Genomic DNA, 26,116 nt, shown 5'->3' with positions numbered 1-26,116 from the left:
TCTTTTTACTTCAGTATTGGCATCTGGTGATTTTTCTTTCTCAAAATGTAGTTTTCCTGATTGTTAGTATCATGAGTGAATTTTTGTTGTATCCCGCACAAAATTTTCGTTCTCATTTTGGGGACCCTTGAAGCTACTTAAGTCTTCGATTTTAGCAGGCAGGTGTCCCCTTTTGCATTTACTGTCTAGGTTCTGACCTACTTTTGTGGGAGAGGGTGATTTTTAGAGCCCTTACGGTGCTATGGCTGGGCTCATTCTTCCGGTGCTTCTGGGGCCCTCGCCCAGTCCTCCCTCTTCCTGCCTGGAGGATAGGAGTTGCCTCCCTGGGCCACCTGTGTTGCTAGGCCTTGTTCTACGTGGGAAGCGGGAGGGGCTTACACCACTGAGCCTGGGTTTTCTCCTGCCACTGGGTGCAGAGCACAGAGCTGCTGGGCTGTATGTACTAAGCCTGCCCCCTTGGAGGGTCAGCCCACTAGGTGGAGTGGGGGTTGAGTCAGTCCTGGGGGCTTTGAAGGCAAATTGGGCTCCCTGCTGAGTGGTTGGTTAGCAGCCCCCATTTGGGCTCTGTTGGGCCCCTCCTTTCCCGGTCCTTCTGCCGGGCCTTTCTCATTTTGTTTTTCTCTGTCCGTGGGCAGATGTAGGCTTCAGGCCTCTTCGGCACCGATGTGGGGCATATGGGAGATCACAGACCTCAGCACATCACCACACCTGTCCCCCTTCTTCTTTCCTGCTCTCAGAGTCCCTTTGCCATTTTCTGTCAGATTATTTCCAGGCTCTTTAATTATATTTAAGAGAGAAGAGGTGGACAGGTGCATTTATGCTTTCTTGTTCTGGAGCTGGAAGTCCCACTGGAGAACTTATGAATGGGAGATGGAACGAGCCACTCGCATTGGAGAACTTACGAATGGGAGATGGAATCTAAGAGCCACTGTGGGGCAGGCGCGGAGCGGGCAGCCCGGCCACCGCTGGAGGGCTAAAGGAGCGAGTGGAGCTTTCATGGTCTAACTTCAGTATCCTGAAGGCTTTTGTAAGACAGAGCCCCGTTGCCCTGAGTTCTTGGACAAGAACACTCAAGAATGCTTCTTGGGGTTTGTAGCTGCCCCTTACCCAGCAAAAGCACGTTGAGGCACTAGTCTGGAGGGAGAGGGGTGCTCGTCAGCAAAGGCCCGGGACACTGCTCCATGCCCCCATCTGTATTTGTCTGCCTGTCCGTCCATCCGTCTCTGTCTGTGGGTAAGTATTTCTCTAATCACCTTGAGTATCACACCTCTTTTCTCTTTTCAAAAAGAAAAAACTTGCTTTATTCAGTATCCGGAATTACTTAGCATAGTAAGTCAGGACTCAAAGACAGCCCCTTGCCAGAATCTTTCTTCAAGAAAGAGGCCAACATTTAACACAGCAATGACAAAATTTTTTAAAGTTGGCCCTTAACAGCCCTGAATGAATACAACAGAACATCAGCATTTTTTAAAGCCTCTCCACGTTGAGATTTCAGTAAGCTTTCCTTCTGCGCATGCTCTGTCGTCTCTGTAAATAGGACGACGCATCTCAGATGTGGCTTTTTACATGAAAGCATCTTAACGAAGCAGTAAATAGTTCCACGGCGAGAAGGCCATTGCACAGGCGTGTTCCACGAAGCGTCGCACCCGCGGGTTCGGTTGTTGTAGATCTTTTCCTCCCCAGTGGATACCCCACTTTCTGTATCCACGAGATGAACACATGAGGAACTCGTTAAGGAATCAGGCTTTTGTGGGACAGCTGTGATCTGACACTTTTGAAATACGATCTAGGTCACGGTGGCGAAGGATGCAGACCTCCTTTTTGGCACCGGCGTCTGGACTGGGTTATTTTACATGAGGTTGTGGGGCACCGGCGTCCCCCCTCGACGGAGCTGCCACCGCAGCCAGAGCTGGATCCCAAGATGATGCGGGAATCCGCACGCGTCCCAGGAACCCGGAGGCGCACCTGTCCTGCGGTTCTCGGCTCTGTCCTTCCAGGGCCGCGTTTGCCAACTGAGTTGAGGACACCGCCCTTGATGCTTCAACCGCGATGACGACTTTCATGCCGAGGGGACATTTTCTTTGCATGGAATGTCTTCCTCAGAAGTGTAGTGACATTACCTGGATTCTTCGATGAGTGTTTATTAAGTGGACAAAAAACGGTAAGTCCAAAATAACCCTCCGCGAGCCATGAGACAGCGTGCTGCGGGCCGCCGTGTGGGCAGCCGCGTGGCTCCCAGCCGCTTCGTCTCACGGGCTCTGCTGCCCTGGAGCCCCGGTGGCCAGGGGTTCGGAACCAGACGGCCCCTGGCCCTCCACCCATCTCCGATCACACGAGTGGGTGGAATTGGGCTTTCACCCACTTTTCAGCAGCTAACAAGTCCAGTTTGCTGATAAGGGGAATGTTTTTATCTGAAAGTTTATTTTTCAGGATCAGAGTCTGGCTAAAAGACAAAGAAAACGTCCGCTCCGTGTGTGACGAGCTCGCCGGCCGTCTGCCTTCTCTCCTCCGCGTTGGTCCAGAAACCCTCGCGCCGCTTCTTCCTGGGTAATCTCACCAAAAGCAAATTCCTTGCCTCCAATATGAATGGCTCGTTTGGATATTCGGAAAGAGCTTTGTAACAGATATTTTGGGAAGAGATTCTGCACCAGGACGGTCTGAATGCAGACGCTCGTTTGCGCACAGGCACACCCCGGTGACCTGACTGGGTCCCCTGCATGCCTCTCCCCCAGGCTTAGCTGAAAGTCGCCCTGGGGAGGAGAGTCTTAGCAGCTGCACTGTCGGGTCTCAAGGCCGCGTCTCCTGTCAACCCCCAAGATCTCCCCACAGAGGAGAAGACGGAGACGGAGACACAGCCAGGGTGTCGTCCAGACTCACTCTTGACACCCGGGACCGGCCCTCGCTGCCCCTTTCTCTGTCACACAACTAGTCCAGGATGGGCCAAACATTGCCCTGAGAGATAAAATCTCAGGAAACCAGTAATTTCTCAAAGGGCCCTTGAATCTGCCTTGACTTCTAACCTAAGGTGACTTTCCTTTGTTCCACTCAGCGGCTTGCTTTGTGTCCACTCACAGATTCTGCTTCTAAATTTGGGATCATTCCCCCCTTCGAATCATGGCATTGGTTTTTCCCCTCCTGTGTATCAAACATGGCTCCTATAGACCACAATGTGAGGAAAACTCATTTTTTACAGAATAGGTGTTTATAGTCTGGGGAACATCACTGAGACTCCTGGGGCCTTGTTGCTGACTGACTGACCTCCCGGTTTCTCTGCAGGCCAAGCAGACTCTCCCATGTTGAGGACACAGGACCTTGGCATCAGGAAGAGGGAATCCCCATAACAGCCCCTCGGTTTCTTAGCCTTGTGGCCTGAGGCAGTATTGTGAGCCTCAGTTTCCCCCCTGTGAAACAAGGGGGAAGCACCTGCTTCTCGGCGCTGGGTGGGGCCCCCACGGGGCAGAGGTGACAGGGCGCCGACCCCACTGAAGGACGGCCAGGCGGAGGGACGCCCGCAGCTCGCCCTCACGCTCCGCTCTGATCGAGAGCTCGCATGTCGGTGTCTAGCTTGGTGCTGACCGGCCGTGTCTGCGTCGGGGCTCCCGCTAAGGCAGGCCCTAAAATGAAGACCGCAGGGACAGGAGTGTCTCTGGGAGGCCATCCCAGGAGGCTCCTGCAGCGGAGGCCAAGGTGCTGACATCGCTCCAGGGGCCGCATCCATGAGAGCGTCCCGGTGCAGGCAGCCGGGGCTCGGGCCTGCTGGGGTCCTCCCATAGGACTGCTTAGCCGGTCTGGGGTGGTTGGCTGCCACTCTGGGCCCGGGGCTGCTCCAGCACATCCTCGTCCACCCAACATAAGCTCTCGCGGCCACAGCACTTGCCGTAGAGGTCGTGGGTCTGCGAACGTGAGCTCCAAGGAAATGTAGCATCCACAGCGTCTGCTACGACGACCCTTACGTTTTGCAGAAGACGCCTCGGCATTTACCGTGTACTTCCGGTGATGCAGTGAGCAGACCGGGCTGTGCTGGAGTCACCAGCAGGTGCTCGCCTCCCTCGGGCACTGGACGGGCCTGCCGGGAAGGGGCTGCCTGCCCCCGAGGCAGACCCTGGAGGAGCCGACAGCTGGGGCGGCTCTTCCTGGAAGGAGTAACTGGATGATGTGTCTGTCCAGCACATTCGCCCTCTCTCGCTTCTAGAATCCCAGCAGGCAGGCTCTCCCGGCCCGGTGCCACCCCTCCCGGGACCCTTCTGTTCAGGAGAGGCTCCAGGGGCTGACATGTGGAGTGAAAGGCCGGGCTCCCTGCCCAGCACACTGCAGTGGGCCAGCGGCCTGTGCTCCCCTCACACTGCCGGCTCGCTGCTTAGCATCTACACTCCTCAAAAATTAATACACAGAAATTTCCCCAAACCAGAGACATGAGCTTCCGTATCGAAGAAGCCCACTGAACGCCCCAGAACATGAGTGTCAAAGACCAGTGGCGAAGCACGTCATTATGAAGCTTCACAGATTGCAACAAGCCAAGTTTCTGAATTGTGTTTCAAAGTTAAGCTGTTCAGTTTATAAATAAGGATTCATAAAAGTGTATTCTAACTTTGAGAGGCAGAGTTAATTGGACTGAATCACCGCAGTTGTGAGTAAAATCAGCCTCCAGTAAGAAATGTAGTTTTGAACTTGAAGGGAACAAACACAGTTGTCTATACCAAGTAGCCTGAAAACTTGGCCTGTCTTGTGGCAAACATACTCGGGTCCCAAGGTTCCGAGAAGAGTGCGTGGAACTATTAACACTATCGGTGTTCCAAGAAAGCCGCTTCGAGCTCCGACCACAAAGACTTAGCCAGAGTCAACTTTATGCTAATGAGATCTACAGTATGTATAGATTTCACAGGCTTTTCTGGTGGAATACCGCCTTCCCTACCTAAAAACTACCTACTGTCCAGCTCAGGGTTCTTTTCAAAAAGTGCCTGTTTCAGCAGATTCCCATTTTCTTGGAGTTTCTCATTAAATACTTCTGCTTCCGCTGAATGTTCTAGCCAAGGCTGGATTAAAGAATGTGGGACTCAGAGTTCTCTACTTCCACCCCAAACGTCGGAGAGAACCGATAATCCGGAATTTCACAGAGGAGAATAACACGGCTCCCCTATTGTGGCAGATACTGTAAATGTCTGCCAAGTAACCCTTTTCCTTTTCTGGGGAAACAGTAGAACCCAGATCGGAGGCCTGCAGTATGGCCCATCCTGTGGAAGGAGTCACGACGGGGCCCACATGGTGATCTAGGACCCCGTGGCCAGGTGCTGGAAGGGATGTGGTGTGGCCAGGCCCCTAGCAAGGGAATTCAGGGTCATCTCTGCTGAGGATGGCTTCATCTTACTGCCCCTCTCCCTGTGACTCAGGACGCGAGGTTCGGAGCTCATGCAACCCTCTCATCCCTGCAGAGAGTGCCGTGGCTGACACACTGGAGGTGAAGGAGTCGATTGCCGGAAGGGGCCTGGGCCCTTGATGAACGTGGAGACGTGCCAGACCAGCCTCAGGATCATTTCCTTCCAGACCTCCCGCTGAGGGAACAGTCAAGGTACTCATGTCATTTTTGGACAGATGTTTTGTTGTGAGGATGGGAAATGCGCCACCTCAGCACAAGGATTATTTTTGAGCTGAAGGCAATTGAGAAGCTGCAGATGTAGGAAAACCTCTCTGTCCTCCCCTATCATCCTAAAAATAGGGCATGATTTTCTCTTTGTGAAGGTGTGTCCCCTCTACCGGATCAGCAAGGGAGGAGCAATGTTTATGACCAGAGGTGGGGTGGCCCCAACCTGAGTCTGTGTAAACAGAGCTTACTAAATAACCCTTGTCTTCCAGTGCATTTCCCCATATGGGTACCTTCCCATCATTTACTGCCCCTGGAAGACCAAACCTGTTTCCTCTGTCCAGCTGTGTCTGTACAGTTTATCCCATAGAAATCACATATATAATCATCATCTGTAAGCCTCCAGGTCTATCCACCTCCTTGGGTGTTTACTTCTTTTCTATGAAGACCTTCATGTACATGTAAAAATTAAGATTAACATCAGATAAAGTTTGTGTGCCTTTTGTCCTGTGAATCTCTTCGCTGATAGAATTTGTAAACCAGAGTCCAAGAACATAAGAGGGTGGATGGAAAGTTGTTTCTGCCCCACAGCCCTTTGCTACCCAAAGCATCGTCAAACACACAGGAAAAGAATCAGAAGCAATAGTAGCATAGGACTTCTCAGCGGCGGTCTGGGAGGTCAGGAGGGAGTAAGAGGGTAGCTTTGGAGCTCAGAAAGCCCATCCGTCGCTGTAGCAGAGGGACTCTCCGCTTCTCACGCTCACCAGCACTCCTGGGGGGTAGTCCCTGGTAGCTCGCTGTGGTTTTAGTCTGCCCTTGTTGATACCCACTGAGCTGAGCGCTCATCCCGGCGTACTGGCCATGTGCGTTTCTTGCAGGAACTGTTCGTTTTTGTTAAATACTTTGTTGCCTCTTCCCTTTCTGGTGTGCAGCTTTCTTTTGTGTCCTGATACTATTCCCTTGATCTCTGTGTTGCAAGTAACCTCTCCCGCTGGCTCTGTGAATCCGGGAGGAGAGGGTCTGGCTGTGGGGTCAAGACTGAACCCACTGCTGTGCGGTCTGAGGCCAGCTGCCGAGTCCGGCCTCCCCTCTGTCTAATGGGGTGACTTAGCCTGAGTCACAGGATTGTTCAGGACATTAAATAACATAAAAACGTGTCAGCAGGGCGGCCGATTGATATATGGAGATCACACTCCTGTCATCACGACTCACGGATCCTCGGAGCCGGGGAAGGGAAGCTTAGAGATCCTGCGTCCGCTGATCCTGAATTCATGATCTATCGCTCCTGGGCCTGGGACAGTTTCCGATTTGACACTTTTTAGCTCATCGACTCTTCACAACAACTGTATGCGAAAGCTACTGTGGTTGCCCCAGTATTACATATGAGGAAACCGAGAAACAAAGAACCTAGGACACTCGCCCAAGACATCTCGGAAAGTAAACAAGGCAGAGCTGCTGTTTCCGCTCCCGCCTCTGCCCGGAGGAGCCCAGCTCCTCGGTTGGTTGGTTTGTTTGTTTGTTTTTAAAAAGAGGAATGTTGTTTAGAGGAGGATTAGCGGGCTCTTGGGAGACCTGACAAGGCCCCCCCCCCCCACTGCAAGGACATCTCGAGCTTCTGAAGAACGGCTGGTTGGGCCCTCAGCGAGGGGAGAGAAGCCACAGACCCAGACGGGGGGTGTTGGCCACGGTCGTGCCCAGCCCACAGCGCCCCGGGCCGCGTTCCCCGACGCTCTCCCCCAGGTTAGCAGGGACACCTCTGGAGGCTGACGGGAGGGACCACCCACCCCCCCTCACACACTGGCCACCTGCCCGCTTTCTGCTGCGGCTTCCACCACATTCTCGGAGGGGCTCACCCTCGCAGAGAAGGTTCGTTTACCGCACGCACTGCCGGTCCGAAGCGTAAGCTCCCCCACAACGGACAGGCGTGACTTTTTTTTTTCCTTTTAACTTCCACACTAAGGAGGGTGTCGGCCTCCCTAGTTTCTGGGACTCCTTGAGGGAGTTTTACTTGTGTGAATAAAAGAGAGTTGGGGGACGGGGTTCTGTACCCTCTTAGGTTCAGTGTCGGGGGCTCTGCATTTCGAACTGCCCACAAATACCCCTCAAACGAAACAAAACAAAATTCATGGGAGCAAAAGTTTACTTCATATGAGAGGCCTTAACAGAGATGAAATGAAAACCCCAAAGGAAAGGTTAGGTCTGAGAAGCTTATATACCATTTCCAACAAAGAGCGACCAATCGTGGAGTCAAGACAAAGGGAAAGGGGCTTTAAAAAGGGAGGGGAAGGGGCTTGTGCTTCCAGGAACGTGCCCATTTCCAACAAAGAGCGACCAATCGTGGAGTCAAGACAAAGGGAAAGGGGCTTTAAAAAGGGAGGGGAAGGGGCTTGTGCTTCCAGGAACGTGGTCGACCGTGAGAGATCAACACATGGGGAGACAGGGCTGTCTCGGTAAGGGCCTGCTGGCGCGGATCCGCGTCTGTGTTGCCTCGGTCTTAGCCGATGGCCGTGTTCTCTTCTGGGTACAAGCCGGACACTTCATCACAGACGTTGTATGACCTGCTTTTAGGTGGAAAGGAGGTCAGAGAGCCCTTTCTGCATCTGCTGTTTCTCAAGTTCCTTTAGCTCGGGATAATCAGTATGCCGCTGTGGCGTGATTTAGGGGACACGCCCCGATCCCTTCAGTGGGGAGGGGCCCATGTTCCTTCCAGCACCCGGTCCTTCTCCCCAGGCAGGGCCATTACCTTCCATCCAGCCAGTAAGGAGCTGGAGACTTCTGCACTGGAGTGCTCTGGGGACTTTGATGAGCTTTGCTGCAGGACTGAACGTGTGAGGCCCCTGGAGGAGGCCACCACAGTGTCAGCCCCACCAGTGGGCTTTACCTGGCCCACCAGGGACGACTGTCACAGCCACCAGGCTCCTTCCTTCTCCGTTGGAATTCGGGCTGCGCAGCCTGTTCTGAATGTTTTCCTGGATAGCAGAGATTTCCAAGTTTACCTCTGTAGAAAGACCTTTCTGAATTAGACCCACTTGGGTTAAACATCCATTCAAGGTTCTAACAGAGCACAGTGAACAAATGCTGTTTTAGCACAGTGCTCATCCCCTCCACAGTTACGTGTCGGTGGGGAAACTGAACTCGTTTAATTTAGTCCAGGGCCTGGCCACAGCGCGCCGAGGTCCGGAGGGAGTTTGCTTAAGCCGTCCTGCTCTCCCAAAGCCAAAGCATAAGCAATTAAAATTCTTCCCTGATGTGGGGAAATTTTAACAGATCACGTCTTCCTGGTGCTACTATTTTCAAAAGGAGAACGATGAATGAAAACGTGTGTATTTTACAAGCAAACAAAACAACGTCCCCGACGCCACCCTCACATGTAAGCAAACGTGTGTGTGCCCGCGGGGCCCAGCCGCGCAGGGAGAAGCGGCTGTCTGTGCAGCCAAGTGAGATTTCCGCGCCCTTTGGACCAGGGTGTAAGGGTAACATTCTGAGGTGTTTTAAGTAACATTTTATTATAATAGAAGAAAGACACTGTTCATTGTCCAAAAGCTTTAAAGTACAGGAAAGTATCAGGTACAAAAATCATCCCTGACCCAGCTGCACGGAAATAACGGACCAGTTATTAAGATTTGAAAGTAGGAACCGTTCAGGGAGTAGAGGAGCAGTCTGTTTTTATTATTCATTTATTTTAGTTTATTTATTTATTTTTAAGCTCTGTGCCTGCTGTGGGGCTTGAACTCATGACCCTGAGATCAAGTCACCTGCTCCCCCTCCTGAGCCAGCCAGCCGGGTGCCCGAAGGAGCCGTCTTTAAAGAAGAAATATTTGGAGATGGTGCACTTCACTCTTAAAAACAAGGTATTAGTAATAATAATTTTATATAGTTAGTGATTTTCTTAATTTCTGCATCTTTATAAATTGTCCCATTTCTAACCGTATGGCACTTGAGTGACATGAACAGCAGTAACACGGTGGTTGGTGTTCCGTGAGCCCTCACAGTCTGTGGGGCACGAGTTTGAGTCCCTCAAAGACCAGCAAAGCCTCCCGTGCACATAGACCGTACTTACCTGCTGAATAATTGTAATTGTCAAATCAAGACAAATGAGTCGGTTACTCTGTTGAGATGCCGAAAACGTCCAGTGACGTCTGCCGGGGATGCCCATCGGAGTCAAACAAAGGCTGTCTCTGGCTGCAGAGCCGTTCTGACCCCGAGAGGCGCAGGGCACCGCTGCAGGCAGGCCAGGCTCACAGTGTCCTGCGGCAAATGTGCCACCTCAGTGTGACGGTGACGAGCGAGACCAGCCGGGTCAGAAGACCCGCGCAGGAAAGCAAGGACCCGCGCTCCGCGGAAGCCCGTCAAGGCCTCGGAGGACGGGGAAGCCCGATGAGCTCGCCAGGAGCCGTGCAGAAGGAGCAGGTTGTGGGAAAAGCAGCAAGATCGCGGCGGCCGCGTCTCCGGGGCGGTGGGAGCAGGCCCAGGGGGATTGTGGGGGCGCGGCTGGTCTGGCGCCCGGCCGAGGGGCCGGCTCTGGCTCCCAGGACAGGCAGGAGCCGCGGGCCAAGTGGCTAGCGGGGGACTCCGCAGAGATGCGCGGGCAAGGGCTCCAAGATGAGCAGTGTGCACCGTGGTCTCAGCCCCTGTTGGGTGTGGGGCGGGGGCCGCACAAGGAGCACCGCGTCTCCTCCGGAGCTCCGAGCCGGATGTCGAACAAGACCGTCGGAGATCAAAATGCCAGTCCCCGTGGCCCACAGCTCTTTCCCTCGGCTCTCTCTTCGTACCCTCGGTCCAGGCCCACTCGCGGGCAGACGGGCGCTGCCGCAGCCTCAGAGACGGCTGGGGAGCCCGGTGACCCGGTGGAAACCCCCGGAAGCCACTAGCAGCCCTCTCTGCTTGCCCCCCACCTGCCGGAGGAGGCCCGACCCCGGCGCCGGCTGCCCCCATGGGACACGGTTCTTGCTGGTGCACCGGCTCGGGAGGCGGCGGGGAGGGGAACCCGTGGGACCGGCCAGAGTCCAGGAGCGAAGGCTGCCAAGGGCTGGAGGCAGAGGGCATGGGGACGAGTTTGGGTGTTGCAGGTGACGGCTGCCTCGGCCGGATGCTGTGACCGCAGCGAGAACGCGCCTCGGACCAGGACGGTGCTCCCAGTGCGGCGGAATGCTGGTTTAAACTGGAAGTCAGGAAGTGAACTGTAACTACGCGCCCACCCGTCCCTCAGGACTCTCCGGGTCAGCGTTCTTCAAGAGAAACAAAAGGCCTTGACGACGTCTGGATTCATGTCCGCTCTGCAGAGAAGCAGAGCGGTCCCTGAAGCTTCTAGTACTGCCTCTGCAAGGACTGCTGCCCTGCTGAACAGAAAGCGCCCTGGGAGCCGCCCCCCTGCTCCACGAACAGGCGAGAGGGTGCCCTGAGGTCCCCCGCTGAGGGGCGCGGGCTTCCGCGACAGGCACGCGTCCAGAGCGAGGCCGCTGACCCGGCCTGACGGAGGCCCAGTGCCAAAGTGGACAAGGCACCGGGTCCTGGCCCGGGATCCATGCTGACCCCCTGAGATGCGGCTCTGGGGGGGCTCCAGATGGAGACTGAACCCCTGACCTCTCACATACAGACATCCGTGACCCCCACTGCGCCATCTGGGGCTCATAAAACCACATTCTCTATCTGTTCTTGGCTCACAGGCTACTCCAAAGCTGAAGGGCAATAGTTAGGCCTCTCTGGTTTATTCGTGGGCTTTAATTCAGAACACATTTCCAAGGGAGAGGAGAACAAAGCACAATAGCACGAAGTTCAATTTACATTCTCAGTCAGTGAAACAAAATGGAAATAAAAAACAGTTGTGCAGGACTCGTTTATAACTAAACTATGGCTCCAAAAGTGCTTTTCCTATAATGTCATGGAATAAAGGACATTTTAAAACCACCAGCAAGAGAGCTTAAGTGACCAAAAAAGGAGAGGTGAAGACTTTCTGTGAGGAAAAATGTTTCCGTCAGAGCGGCGATGACAGCCTGTAGTCTCCGTCTGGCAGATGCAAAGTTCCTCGACTCCTTCCTGACTTCAGGTCCCGTCCCACGGGGAGCCGTCTGCTTGGGGGCCACTTGTCCCTGCGAGGCCCCGGGAAATGCCGGCCGGGGGAGGCAGGTTTGCTCCGTGGCCCGGGCCGTCCTGCTGCAAGGCCACAGAGCGCTCAGCTCTCGCTCCCCCATGATCTCCAGGCACGGATTTGCCCTCGTGGGTCACGTCTGGTTCATTCTGCAGAACGACATACCGAGCGCCAGCCGACCGTCGCTCGCCCAAGCCCCAGGTCGGCGATGCCGCAGGACCGCAGTGCTGGAAGCGCGTGTCCCCACGGGCGGGACGTGTTCCGCGACACTCGTGGTTCGTGCGGGGCTCCCCGAGCTCAGCGTCAGACTAGATCCCACACAGCTCATCAGCAGCAGAGCCAGAGCAGACTCCGGACTCCACGTCCCGCACACCTTCCCTGCGGCTGAGTGTGGAGACTCTTTGAAGAACGTGCGTGAACCATCAGGAGAGGAGTCCAGCACCGCCGGCAGCCAGCTGGCCTCGTCACCGGGCCGTCCTGTGTGCCAAGTTTTCTCCAGTGGGTCCCCCCGGCTGGTGTATCTGTGCCTCCTTGTGTTTCTTTGACAGGCTCCTCCCTCCTCGTGTCCACTTTCTGCTTGTCCCTGCTGTGGTGCCCCCTCTCTGGGGCTGGAAGCATCCCTCCTTCATCCTGGGCTCTCGGGTTCAGCCCAAGGCTTGCTGTGTAGCTGGGGGCTTGTTAAATGCTAGTGGGAGGAGGGAATGGTCTGTCCGCCCCAAATTCAATCCTTTTTCAATTCAAATTTTAAAAAACGTTTTGTTTCCCTTTCATTGTCTGTGAACACCCGCTGAAGAAATCCACTTGTCTGATGCACTTACAGGTAGTAGGAGATGCCGGGACTTAAAGCCTGGACGTTAGGACTCCCGGCCCCAAGTCGAAACACCTGCTCTCTTGCTTGCCCCTAGGGGTCGTCCCGTCCGGCTCAGTGGTCCACGGGCCAGTTACGGCCAAAGTGGAAATGATGGATAAAGACCCGTGGGAGGGACGGTGACCAATGCCAGCCTGTCCCCTCCTTCTCCCACTGACGGCTCCTGAGCCAGGTGCGGACGGGAGGCAGGTGTGAATCTGACACCCACTGCCCCAGTGCGGAGGAGCAGGGACACAGAAAATCTCGGCTCCTGCAGGGCGTCGTGGGCCCGCTGAGCCCATGCTGACCGCTGCTGCCCCCAGACTTCTTGTTCTGCAAGAAAATTAAGCCCTTGGTTATTGAAGTCATTTTTAGCCCAAAGGTGCCCCAGTGTCTTTTGGGTGACGTCCCTGAAGCGAGAGGTCATGGAGCTGAGTGCCGCGGTCGTCTGCGGGACGTGCGCAGCCCGGGGTCGTCTGCGGGACGTGCGCAGCCCGGGGTCGTCTGCGGGACGTGCGCAGCCCGCGGCCGAGATGGCGACGAGGAAGGGGCTGTCGGGACGTATCGGAGACGCTGTCGGAGCGTATAGTCCCACTCCCAGGTCTTAGCACATTTTGTTTTTTCTGCTATGACCTTCCAGGTTTTTCTGACCCATTATCAAATAGGTTACGGTTCTCATGCCGTTTGCTGTGGGCTACACCGTCCCACACTTCCAGGAAATAGGGATTTTCTCCTCTGTGACCATTACAGCGTGGTCATGTTTAATAATTCCCAAATACAATCTGATGCCGGTCTGTACCCAGATTCCCCATCGTCCACCCCAATGTCTCCCGTACTTGCTCTTTTAGAACCACGGTCCAAGCGTTGCGTTGTGTTTTTATGCCTGTCCCTTATTTCTGTGTGATATTGTCCCGTTGGAGAAGCCAGGCCAGTTGTCATGGAAAGGGTCTCACTTTGCAGATTTTCCCAGAGTGTTTCCTACTGGTGGCATTCCGTGGCTCCCTGTCCCCGTATTTCCTGTCACTGGAGTCGTGTCCGAAGGTCTGATGGGATTTGAGTTAATATATTTGGGGCGAGGACACAGTAGGAGAGCCCCATGGCTATTTCTCCTGACTTCTCATCGCACGAAGCCATGGGCCGCCTCCCACACTGAGGCAAGCTTCCCGGCCTTTGGTCTTGTGTCTCTTCTCCCCGTCCAGAGCTGCGTGCTGTCCCTGTCCTGGTCTACCAAGTCTCCTCATGGTCCTACGCCTCCGCTTGTACGGTGCTCTGTCCAGAGGTCATCTCTCTCCTGCAGGCAGAGTCTCCAGTAGCAGGGACAGTAGACGTGGCCCTTGTGTGTGGGTGGGACTGGGGACTCGCTTCTGACCAGCAGAACGCAGCACAGGTGAAGCGAGGCCTGCTCCGCTCCCAAGGACCAACCTAAGAACCGCAGCACCTTTGATACCTAAGGCTCTGAGTCCCTGCCGATCCCGTACTGTCACCACCACAGGCTTCACTACCTCAGACTACGGCAGGACCGTCACTATCATCGCCACCAACAGGACCAGACGTTCTTTGCCTCCCGAGGCACCATGTTGCGCGCCCCACGTGCTCGCCCAACACTTGCCACCGACGGAGGCTGTGATCGTCGTGTTCTGCAGCTTCCAAGGGTGACCTGCTACCGTCCTGGCTTCCCGGACGCTGGGAGCCGCATCCGTACCCGGCTGTATACAGAGCCAAGGCGTTTGTAGTCAGGAGAGACGTATAATAATACTTGGCTCTGCAAAAGAAAACACTTATTTGGAATTTCCCTTTATATTTTTCCTGCTTGGAAAAACAATACAAATGGAGTGAGTTAGTGACAACGTTTTCCAGATGTTCTCTAGATAAGACAAAAAAAACAAATATAAACAAGAATCTTTTCTTATTTTTCCTGAGAAGATTAAAATGAAAGTTCAGTCGTTTACCAAGTGACCTTTGCCCAAACTCACGTTTCCCTCTCAAGCTCTGGCTGCCGAGCACGGGGAGGACTTGGAAGTGCCACAAGATGGCCAGGACGTCCCCCTGTCGAAGACTGAGCCCCGAGCCCGGTATTTCTCCCTTTACAAAACCCCCTGTCATGGGAGTAGACTTACTCTCCAAGAACAGATCATGGACTTGATTCAAAACAGCCAAAGTCTTATTGGAAAATTGAAATATTGTCCCTAATCACAAACAAAAAAGTGGCAGCTGACACAGGCCGGTGTGATTGCAGTCACCATTGGAGTCAGCGGTGCCTGGGGGCTCAGCCGGCTGAGGTCTGGCTTTGTCTCAGGTCACGATCCCAGCGTCCTGGAATCCGGTCCCGCATCGGGTCGGCTCCCTCTGCCCCTCCTCCAGCAGTGCACTCTCTCTCTCTGCCCCTCGAATAAATAAATCTTTAAAAAGAAAGGAGCTACCATCCTTAGATCCCAGGGCATACTGCATCGGTAAGACCAGAACGGGCAGCTGTGGAAAAGGAAGATTCAAAGAAACGCTTGATTTTCAAAACTTTTGTGTATCTAAAGTTATGTCTGTGAGTGCTTAGTATAACTGGAAATTGCATGTGAAGTTTCCAATTGTTGATTTAACATAGGCAAAGGGAATTATTTATGGTTTCTAAGGTAAAACCCGGGATTTCACAAATTAGAGAAAACGTAAGAAAACTATCTAAAAATACATAAAGAAGACAAATGTCTATTGGATTCTCCGAAAAATAAAGTCAATATGCGAATTGGAAACAATGAAAAAAAATGTCAGACTATTTCCTAGAAATGATGTAAACGCAAGTTTTGAGATCTCAAGAATCCACCCAGTGCCAAGCAGAAATGATTCAAAGATACTCGTGTAGGTACAAGTGGGAGAAGCGGCTAAGGTCAAGGATAAAGAAGAAGCCCCCAGACCTTCCAAGTGGGAGGACAGTTTGTTTCGTCAACGGTAGGAATCAGACCGTGGGCGCTCTCTGCTGCTGCCGCGGACACTGAGGAAGAGGAGACGGTCCTTTCCTTCTCAGGGGAACTTATTTTGGACTCCTGTGCCCACCCAAAACATCAACAAAGGATGAGGGAAAATAAAGTTGGGTTTTTGACTGCAAGTAACAGAAGCCCCAGAGAGAGGGTCCGTGTCACATGGGCCGGTGACGCATCGAGAGCCTGTCTGTCCGTCTGTCCACCCTGCCGTCGTCAGCACCGGCGTCCTTCTTAGACTTGCCCCCAGGAGGGTGTCAGGTTTCCTCACTCACGTGCATCAGAAGAGAAAGGGGGCAGCAGGGTGTCCGTCCTTCCCTGCAGTGTCGCCGGACCGACGCCGTCCGTGTGAGCCCTGCGCGGCGGGGCAGGTGCCGGCTGTCGTGGAGTGCTCCACCGTGGGGGACGGGGTTGCTTACCCCGAGTCGTGCGCTCTAAGCGGAAGGGGGGAGCACCCCGACAAAACAGGTTTCCCGGGGAGAAGGAAGGGAGCGTGGAGACCGGATGCCGAAGAACACTGTCCCGCACGCGCTCCCTCAGCCCCTCTGAAGAAACTGCTGGAGGACATACTCAAAACCGTGGGAAAGCAGTCGGGAAAAGGAGGACACGCACGTCGGGGAGTGTGAGCCGAGACACAGGATGGCATCAGAGGCCCGTCTGCGGTCCTACGGCGATCACGGCGACGCCAGCTGTGACTGAGGACTCCCAAAAAGTAGACGCGTGCACGGTTGGTTTTTTAAGTCAAAGCAAACCGGGAACTGCAAGTTTGAATTATTTCGGTGAAATATAGGAGAAAGAGGTAAAAAGAGGAGTGAAGGCAGTTCCAAGGCGAAGGCGACAGAAACACGGTAAGTCTGTCTGGAAAGGTAAGAGTAAACATACGTGTGTTGACTCCCAAGTTATGAGGCGTCTGACTTTGCCGAAGCCATTGTGGTCACAGGTTCCTCCCCACTAGCGATCAGGGAGAAGCGGAGCGAAACCACAGGGAACCACTTCTGCCCCAGCGTTTCAGCCGGCGATGGTTTGACAAGCCAGTGTTGGTAAAGGCAAAGGGAAATAGGCTCTCGTGGAAGCAGAGACGTACGGACTGTTTGGGAGACGGTATGAGACCCCTCAAACATTCCAACACGCGGACACGTTTAACTAGCAGTTCCCTCCTGCAGAAATAGCTGCCGTTCACACGGATAAATATGGACAACGAGCCGTGCAGTACGGCTTAAAATAGCAACCAGTGGAAGGGACCTGCCTGCCCGCAGAGGAACAACCCAGTGCGACGCTGAGCTTCCGAACCACGGATTCTTCTGTAACCCTCGGAGGCAGAGTTGCGTGAGTTACTTTTTTTGCATTTTGGGAGTTTTTTGGTAAAGGGCCAAATAGTAAATATTGTAGATTTAGGGTACCATGCTGACAAAATCTCTTGTGCAACGTCTCAACTCTGACATTTGACTGTGGAAGTAGTCATGGGCAGTACTGAAATTAAAGAGCATGTCCAGGAGCACCTGGCTCGAGGTCGCAAGCTGCAGCCCCACGTTGGGTGTAGAGGTCACAAAGAAAAGGAGAGGAGACAGACGGGATTTTACCGCGTGTCCGCCCGTTGTGTTAAGGGTTGCATTTGATCTTCATGTAGTGATCTGAAAATCTCTCTGCGCTGCATTAGTTTACAAAAATAAAGCTGGAGAGGCGCCTGGGTGGCTCAGTGGGTTAAAGCCTCTGCCTTCGGCTCAGGTCATGATCTCGGGGTCCTGGGATCGAGCCCCGCATTGGGCTGTCTGCCCGGCAGAGAGCCTGCTTCCTCCTTCCTCTCTCTCTCTGTCTACCTCTCTGCCTACTTGTGATCTCTGTCAAATAAATAAATAAAATCTTTAAAAAAATTAAGCTGGAAAGCAATGTATTATACAATGCAATTTTGAAACATTATATGCGCAATTACATGCACATGAAGTCGACTCTGATTACTCACGATTGTCCCGTTCTACGAAGTCACCGTGAAGGATGAATTATGAAATACGCAACCAGCGCTCCTAAGAGAAATAGCTTTAGGTTCCTGCGAGCGTCTGGTCGCAGCTACTCGATATAGACTCTTGTATGTGTGTTTCCGTTTAGAGGCCCCGTAGTTACCTACGTCGTTGACTCATGCAGGTTGCATGCACGGCCAGCAGGACCGCCCCTCACAGCCGCAGGAAGCTTGTCCAACACACGTGTCTTCTCCACGGGACCCGTCGTAGCCTTCCCGGGCTTAGGGGCTCAAGACAACACGTCAGCACCGTGTCTGGACGACTTTCAGCAGAGAAATCACCAGCAAATGCCCGAGAATGAGAAAAACATGGCAGTAAGCTGACCGCGTAGAGGACATTTGCGTCCAGTATGAGCCAGGACAAGAAGGCAGAGTGCCACCTGTTTGACCGCAGCTGTACCGACGTCCAGAGTGCTGTAAGGGTCACAGGTATGGATGTCGGGGTCCCAGGTAAATTGTAGCTCCTAGCAAGCTCTGCACACACGGACCGCAGGAGTAGTGAGGACGATGGGTACGTGTGTGTTTGCACATGCAGAGGGAAAAGCTTGAGACAAGAACGCTACACATAGGGGTCACTTCTGGGAAGGAGAGGGGCGTGGGGGACAAGGGGACAAGGGGCCGCCTTCAGTGTCTTCCGGCTGCGCTCCGCAGTGATTCCGTTTCTCCCAGGCCCGTGTACTTCTGTGGAACTCAGAGCCTCTTAAAGATTTTTAAAAAATCATTGAGAACATAGAGAGCTTGCTGGTCAATATATTTAAAAATGAGCTTAGAATTCATTTCAACACTTCAGCGAGTACCCAGGCCCGTCGGCTGGGGGTGGACGGACAGAATGCGGTCCGTCCGCCGGAGGGAAAGGAGGCCAGGAACACACAGACGCGCGTCCCGCGCACACGTCTTGCTGAGTGAAGGACACCGGTTGTAGGCGACCATGTGCTGTAGGATCTCAGGCGAGTCCCCACAGGCAGAAAGGACATTAGCAGTTGCCTAGGGCTGGGGGTTTTGGGAGGAAACCGGCTTGGGAGAGTTTCTTTTAGGGGACACCAGTGTTTGACAATTCCATTGCGAGGATGATACAGCCAAAATTTTGTGACTAAATACTAAAACACACTGAGTCATATACTTTATTTTATTTTTTTTAAAGATTTTATTTAGGGGCGCCTGGGTGGCTCCGTGGGTTAAACCTCTGCCTTCAGCTCAGGTCATGATCTCAGAGCCTCTCAGTTTTGGGGTGGTTTGTTTCGTAGCAATAAGTAAGCGGAGAAAGTAACTGATGTCAGGAAAGGACGGCACTGGGGGGGGGTTGGGATGGTCCACGGGAAGAGTCCGTGGCTCCCGTGGCGAAACCCGCACCCCTGGGATCAGCTCCATGCGGTCCTGCCATGTTGGCGTTTTTGTGTCTACAGGATCTGAGTTGCTGAAATATTACTTAGAGTATTTATTTCTCCTCGTAAGAGATACGGGTCTATAGGGTTTTTCTCGTAATGTCTTCATGTTGTTTGAGTGACCTGGTGGTGCCCGCTTCGTTGAGCTGAGACTATGTCCTCCTTTTCGATTTTGTGAGGACAACGTGTATAATTTCAGACGTTTTGTGTAATTCACCAACTATGTCATCTGGCTCTGGCATGTTCTTTGGGAGGAGGGTTTCGACAACAATTTCAATTTCTTTAATAAATACAGGGTCATCCGGTGCTTATTTCCTCCAGAACGAGCGTCGGCGGGTTTGTGCGTCGCGCGCTCTGCCGGTGTCTGGTGTTGCTCGGGGCGTTGAGCGGCAGGAGCGGTGACCGCCCCCGACTCGCTGTTCGTTTTCTCCTGGGCCCAGAGGCCACGGACCCCCTTTCTGTTCCTCGGCTTCTTTAGGAGTAGTTGAACGTTCTCTGTGATCCCACGTGATCTCTTTCCGTGGCTAATGTTTCCAGCTCTTTGTCTCGTCGTGTTAGTGGTGGCTCTCGGGTCTGGAGTTTGCGACCTTACGGTGACGCGGCGCTTCGGGCACAGCAGGAGCCGTGTCACACCACACTTCGGTCCCTGCCTGCTCCGCTGTGGTCGGATATTTTCCTTCTACGTGAGTTTTAACCTCCACAAGTTCTTCTGTCACGTAGTCTTAGAGCCCAGATTGTCTGACGCGAAGTCCCTTCTCTTCATCTACGAGCGAACCAGAAAATAAGGAGACGGGGCCTGGGTGGTGCCGTCGTTCAGTGTCCGACTCGGTTCGGTCGGGTCAGGGTCTCGGGACGGGGAGATGGAGCCTCCGCCAGGCTCTGTGCTCAGCACGGGGTCGGCCGAGACGCTCTCGTCCTTTGTACATGGTCTCTAAATAAATGCAATCTTCTAAAAAAACAACAAGAAAACAAACAAAAATTCTCTGCTCAGATTACCTTTGACAAGCTTCAGGTAGGAAAGGTTATGCTGGGGCACCTGGGGGCTCCGTGGGTTCAGCGTCTGCCTCCGGCCCGGGTCATGGTCTCAGGGTCCTGGATGGACCCGCGTCGGGCCCCCTGCTCAGCGGCGAGCCTGCTTCCCCCTCTCCGCTGCTCTCTCTGCCTGCGCTCTTCGCTCTCTCTATCAAGTAAGTAAACAAATCTTTTTTGTGTTTAAAGGGAAGTAAAGTTTAAGCTGGTTAAGTGTGAAACGTCCGCCTACAATGCAGCCGAGTCAGGAAAGTCAACCGTATGCAAGTACAGCTTCTTCACGGTTTCAGCAACGGATGCTCATTTAAGCCTCAGAAAGTTCTCAAAGAGCTGCTGGGACAAAATTGATAGATTTTCGGACAAAATTGATATAATGTTACTATAAGCTGTTTTTTTCACGGAGACAGTAAAAATGCCTAACGTAGCCCACGGCCTGGTGGTCTGCAGAGAACCACACGCGGCGCTGCCGGGGCCGGGCAGCCTTCTGAGTGCGGCTCGCGTGTTGCTGTGTTTACGCTCCCCGCACGGTCCGGCCATCCTTCTGTGGCAGGGCCGCGCGGACGGCTATATATGGCCATTCAGAACGCGCCAGCGCGAGCCGCAATCCATCTTGAGGACGACACGCGTCCTGCTGCATTACGTCGCTCCGTGGGTCAGATCAGGATTTACCAAAAAAGGTTCAGTTTCCATCCCATGTGAATACTAAATTCCTTTCCCTCCTTGCAAAGAAAAACGCTTTGTGTTTTATTATTTCAACAAGTTATCGATCTTATTGTTTCAATGAATTTTAGTTGTCACCGTTCACATCATCTTTACGGTTCGGCCTCAGACTCCCAAACACACACTGACGGGAGCAGGGCCAGACCTCGCGTCACGCTCCCCTGGCTGTGTCACGTCCACCCCCGGGAGAGGAATAATCACGCCTTCTGGTTCAGCGGGGTGGGAGGAGGTCCCGTGGGCTCCAGCGAAGGGGCTGTGAGCGCATCCATGGACTGCCAGGGCCCCGGTTCCGGAGCTGAAGACCCATGGGGGTGTAAGTCCCACCTCTGGGGGCACCGGGTCTCAGGGGAGGCGGGGGCAAAGGCCAGGTGAGACCAGGGCATGGGGCCATCCGGCCGCCCCACCCGCGGGCCGCGTGGACCCGAGGACAACGGTCCCTCCCCTCACAGGCCGGACGCAGCCCTGCCCCAGCGTCTTAGGAAGGGCAGAGATCACGGCTGCACGCGATGGCAAAACCAGGAACGTTCGGGCTAGCTCCGGTGGGGTGTCGAATACTGAGTGAACACTTACTAAAACTAAGTAAAACGTGTAGCATTATAAATAGCAATGCGTGCTAAGGAGAAAAGTCAGAGCAGGCGGCAGGGGTCAGCTCTGAGGACAGGATTTCGGGGAAGGCGCTGCAGAAAGGGCGACGTTTGAGGAGAACCTGGAGGAGGTGGAGAAGCAGGCCGTGTGCCCTCTCCGTTAGTGTTCCAGAAGGCAGGGACACGGGCCCAGGCTGCTGCGGACTAAGGAGGCCAGTGGGAGGGAGGGAGGGGGGGAGGTTTGGGAGCAGAGGGTACCTGGAGAGCAGGTCACGCGGAGTCTGTGAAGCCCTGAGAGGTGTCTGCTGCCCAGGAGGCTGGTGCGAGAGGAAGAAGGGACATGAGCGGGATCCTAAGTGCGTCGTCCTGGCTCCCGGCTCCCAACGGGTCGCGCTAACTCAGCTTGGAGTTGACGGGGCCCTGGACCATGGTAGAGGTCATAAAAATGGACGTTTTGGTGGCTGTAGCCTGAAGTCAGAGCCAATGTGTCTTCTGATGGGTTCCACATGGGAGAAAATGAGGAGTCAAGAATGACCTAGAAGTCTGTGGCCCGAGTGATGCTTCCAGAACCGGCAAACACGGGAAGGAGTAGGCCGGGGCAGGGGAGGAGGCAGGGAACATCAGCGGCTGCGTGTGGGGCAGCCCCTCACAAACACACGTGGGGACGCGGAGGGCGTCGTCGGGCCTGTGACAGCGGCGTTTGGGGGAGGCCCAGCTGCGATGCTCCGTCCGCCGCGGCGTGTGCCGACCTGAGACCGGCCGCCACCCCCAGGGAATGAAGCGCCTGGACATGTGGAAGTGAGGGAGGGGGGGAAACCGAAAAGGAGGTGGAAACAGAGTGGCCAGCAGGGTCAGAAGGAAACCAGGTCCGCTAGGGAAGCCAACTGAGAAAGTTTCCCGAAATGTGCAGCTTAAAGGCTGTCGATTAAGATGATGAGCACTTACGAGTGACCCTTGAAGTCAGGACCATGGAAGCCATGGACGACCCTTCACGGGGGGCATTTGCGGAGAGGTCGCAGTGAAATCCTGCTCCAAGTGGCTTCCAGGCCGGAGGAAACGGCAGAACGAGGACATCAAAAATTCTCTGCCTGAAAAGGCAATGAGAAAAGTGGCAGAACCTCCGCTGGCTTTCTAAGAACACGGGGCCCCACCGGAGGCAGGTGGCGGTCCTCACCGTGGGAGGCTCTGCTGCAAGACAGGCGGCCAGGTCTCCGTCAGAGCAGAGACACCGCAGCAGAACTGGGGGTTGTGGGACCCTTGTCGGTCCCTATTCTCCGCTCCTGCCCCCCATTGCCAAGTCTCAAGCCCCGGTCACAGCCACCAGGGAGGGCCCGTGGAGGTGGAAATTCTCCGGACTCCACCTGCCCAGAGACGCGTCACTCTCTGATGAGTGTGGGTCCGCTGGGAGAACCGTGTGCGAGGCCGTCTTTGCATGGCCTGACCTGGGGCCGCTCCAGCAAGAAGACAGGTGGGTTGAGCATGTGTCATGGTCACTGTCCCTCTTCATGAGTGCACTGAGCTGTGGCAAAGGACGGGGCAGCCGATGAGAGAGCTTGGAAGGAAAGGCTGGAGAAGGGGCTGGCCCAGGGCGTGGGGAAGCCCCGAGCTCGCCTTCACTGCTCTGCGACGTCCTCTCCCAGCTGCCGGTGTCTCCCAGGCGCGCCTGCGAGAGTGCGGGACCCCCCTCACCGGCCCACCCGCCTGGCAGTGTCTTGAGCCGTGCCGTGGGCCGCGCACACGTTCTCCGAGTTCACGTGCACGCGCTTTCCCGTAGGACGTCCCTGTGCCCCACAGCTGTGTGTCCACTTGGACGTGTCGCTCTTGAGGACGCCGAGGTGATTTCTGATTTTGTGCCGTGGAAACTAATGGCAAGTGCGGCCGGGCGGTTCCCCACGGAGCCGAGCTCCGCTCCGCATCCTCACCGTCCCCTCCCACTCTGGGTCTGGGCTCACAGTCTGGAACCTACAGTACCCTGGGGTGGGGACGCCGGTGTTATCACCCGTGCCAGGACTCGGCCTCTGTGCCTTCAGAGCTGACCGCCGGGTTTCCCACGTGGGGGCAGAGGCTGCGGCCGAGGCCCAGGAGGATCCCCCGCCCCGGACACAGAGGCGGTGGGGAGGAGCCCGAGGGGCGGGCCGTCTGGCTGAAGAGGCACGTTGGGCGTTTTCACCGAGTCTGGCCTCCGGTCGCGAAGCCTGGGAAGAAATCCCCAGCTGAGCCCCGTCAGCCTGGGAGCCCGAGGGGTTAGTGGCGTCGCTGCTGGATGGGCCGGCAGGCTGCAGCAGGGAGCGCGGCCCCGCGGTCGGCCGGGCGACCTGACCCGTCTCTTGCGCAGACCACGGGAGGCCGCGTCGGGGGCGCACAGCTCGCATCCTGGCCAGCCCCGCCGAGTCCCTCTCCGGACGCCCCGACGCCGCTCCGAGGACTGGGGTCCCCTCCCCCTTCAGAGCCCGGCTCCATGTGCCCTCCTCGCGTGGGCGTGCCGAGATGATGACCCCGTCTTTCTGTACGTTGTCTGCGAAGACCCCGGTGACCCTCCGCACCGGCTCGCTGCGGCTCTCGGGCTCCCAGACGCTGGCGACCGGGAGACCAAGCCCTCCACCTCTGGGAGAGACGGCGAAGCCAGCGGGAGCCGGTCTGTGACTCCAGCCAGGTTGGGCCTGGCTCGTGACCCGCAGGACAGAGAGTCCACATTTGCTTTCAAGACTGAGAAATAAGTTAATTTTAAAGAGGGTTTTGGAAGGTATTCTAGACGTGAAACCCTGTAACATTAGTACTTTCACCCCATCATCCTATGGTCGTAACCGTGGTCATAGAAGTACCTGCGGGTTTTACTGACTGTCCTGTCCGGGAGAGCAGGGACCGTTCGTTCTCTGCCCTGTCGGGGAGAGAGTTCTGGCCGTACGTGTGTCTAATGGGACATTTCCATTTGCTCTTTGTCCCAGGTTCCTGGCACAGAGCTCCTAGTCCCCTTGGAATCTCTCGTTTTTCTGACGGAGTTTCCTCCCTACCACACCTCAGTTCATGCTAATGAGGTGACTGCGCAAGGCACCCTGACCAGCCTCCGAAGGGGCTGGTGCCCAGAAGGACCAAGCCATGGGCAGAGGGGACGGGAGAGGGGCCAGACGTGGGCTTCCATCACCAGTGGCCGAAGAGGCAGTCACCTGCTCCTGCATAATGAAGACTCCGTGGAGACCCGCAAGTGAAGGGCTCCAGAGAGCGTCCAAGTTGGGCAGCAAATGGAGGACCAGGGGACGCTGCCCCCACGTTGCCCTGCGCCTCTCCCGGGGCTGTCCCTAGTCGCATCCTTGATAACGGACCAGAAGTCGTCAGTAAAGCAGTTTCCCGAGTGCTGAGAGCCGTCGGAGCGAGTTACCAGCCCCGAGGAGCCAAGTGGGACCCGGCTGGGGCACGCGGGGCACCAGGACCTGGGGCAGGCGTCCGACGTGAGGCCGTGTGGCGGGACTGAGCCGTGACCCGTGGGGGCCGCGCTGTCGCTCAGGGTCGGAATCGAGCGGCGTGGAGGGACCCGCGGTCGCTCCTTGGATGTCTTCGAGACAGAAAAGCCACCGTGGCCTTGCTCTCAGCAGAGGACAACAGAAACCTCCAGGGGACGAGAACCTCCGCCCGGGAGGACCCCTCGGGGTGCCCACGCCAGCTGGGGGCGTCTTCGTGCGAGACTGACCCACCGAGAGGGCTATTTCCCGTCAGGGTCGTCCTGCCGCCCCCACTTGCTGACGCGGGACTGGAACGCAGGGGAAGACTGCGCGGTCGTCGTGGTCGCCGCAGCGGCGCGGCCTCCGGAAGCGCGCGGTTCTCGGTGAAGACGGGCGTCGGGCTTCACAGCTCCAGCATCTGACCTCGGGGGAACGAGGAGGCGGGTTTACACTGTACGCAGACATGTGCGGTAGAGATACAATACGTCTCACAAAAGCCCTGTATTTTGGGCGGATGTGTAGTTTAGGACGAGCCTATAAAGAATTCCCTCAGTTGTGTAAGCGTGAGACGGAGAACCTGCCGGGGTCACTGCAGGGGTCGCTCCACGCCAGGGAAGCAGGGCAGCGGGCTGGGAGTGAGGGGGCCCTGGTCTGTCCTGGACCAGACTGGAGCGCGCCGCGGTCTGCTCCCCCCCGGCCCTTCCACATGCGCCACGACCGCGTCTCGGGGGCCGGTGGGCTCCCACCAGCTCTCACGGCTGGGAGAACGGACCTCATCCAGCACGGCCGCGGCACGATGATCCCCGGGACGTGTGCCTCCAGGCGGGGTCCAGGCCGCTGTCTACACGCAGCCTTGACCCGTCGTAGGTGACGGGGATCAAGGAGGTGCCCCTGAGGGTCAGTGAGAGCCACCGGGGCGAAGGAAGACCGGCGACAGCACGCTCTGGGCAGGGAGAGCAGCCCGGCACAGGCCCAGGCGGGAGGGCGTTCGGTGCTCTCTGGGGTTTTGAGGACATGAAAGACCTCAAGGGCTGGGCTGTCAGAGCAGGGCAGCAGGGAGCCGAAGAAGCCACACGTGGGCCGTCTTGTTCGCGCGTGGGCTTCCGCAGCGCTTGTGCGTGAGCGGCGGCCGCCCAGCTGTCCCGGCGGTGCGGGGTTTGCTGCGCTGATACCCCAGATCCCTCCTCATGTTTCTGGCCTGACCCGGCATTACTGATGCTCAAAAAGCTTTACTCACAAAAGAAAAAATGTCATTAAAATGAGAACCTGCTTCTTAGGGAAAGACTGTTAAAAAAAAAATCAAAACCCGAAAGCCTGTCTGCTAAGAGAACACGTTCTTTATCTGCCTGAAATGGGCCGCTGCTGAGAACATACAAAGAACTCATGAAACTCGAAAGTAAGAAGATATATAACGCAGTTAGCAGAGGAGCAGATGATTTAAACAGACGTTCCACACAACAGGGTACACAGA

Source organism: Neovison vison, chromosome 9 (assembly GCF_020171115.1).
Source record: "Neovison vison isolate M4711 chromosome 9, ASM_NN_V1, whole genome shotgun sequence".
Taxonomy (NCBI): domain Eukaryota; kingdom Metazoa; phylum Chordata; class Mammalia; order Carnivora; family Mustelidae; genus Neogale; species Neogale vison.
This window is presented reverse-complemented; position numbering follows the sequence as displayed.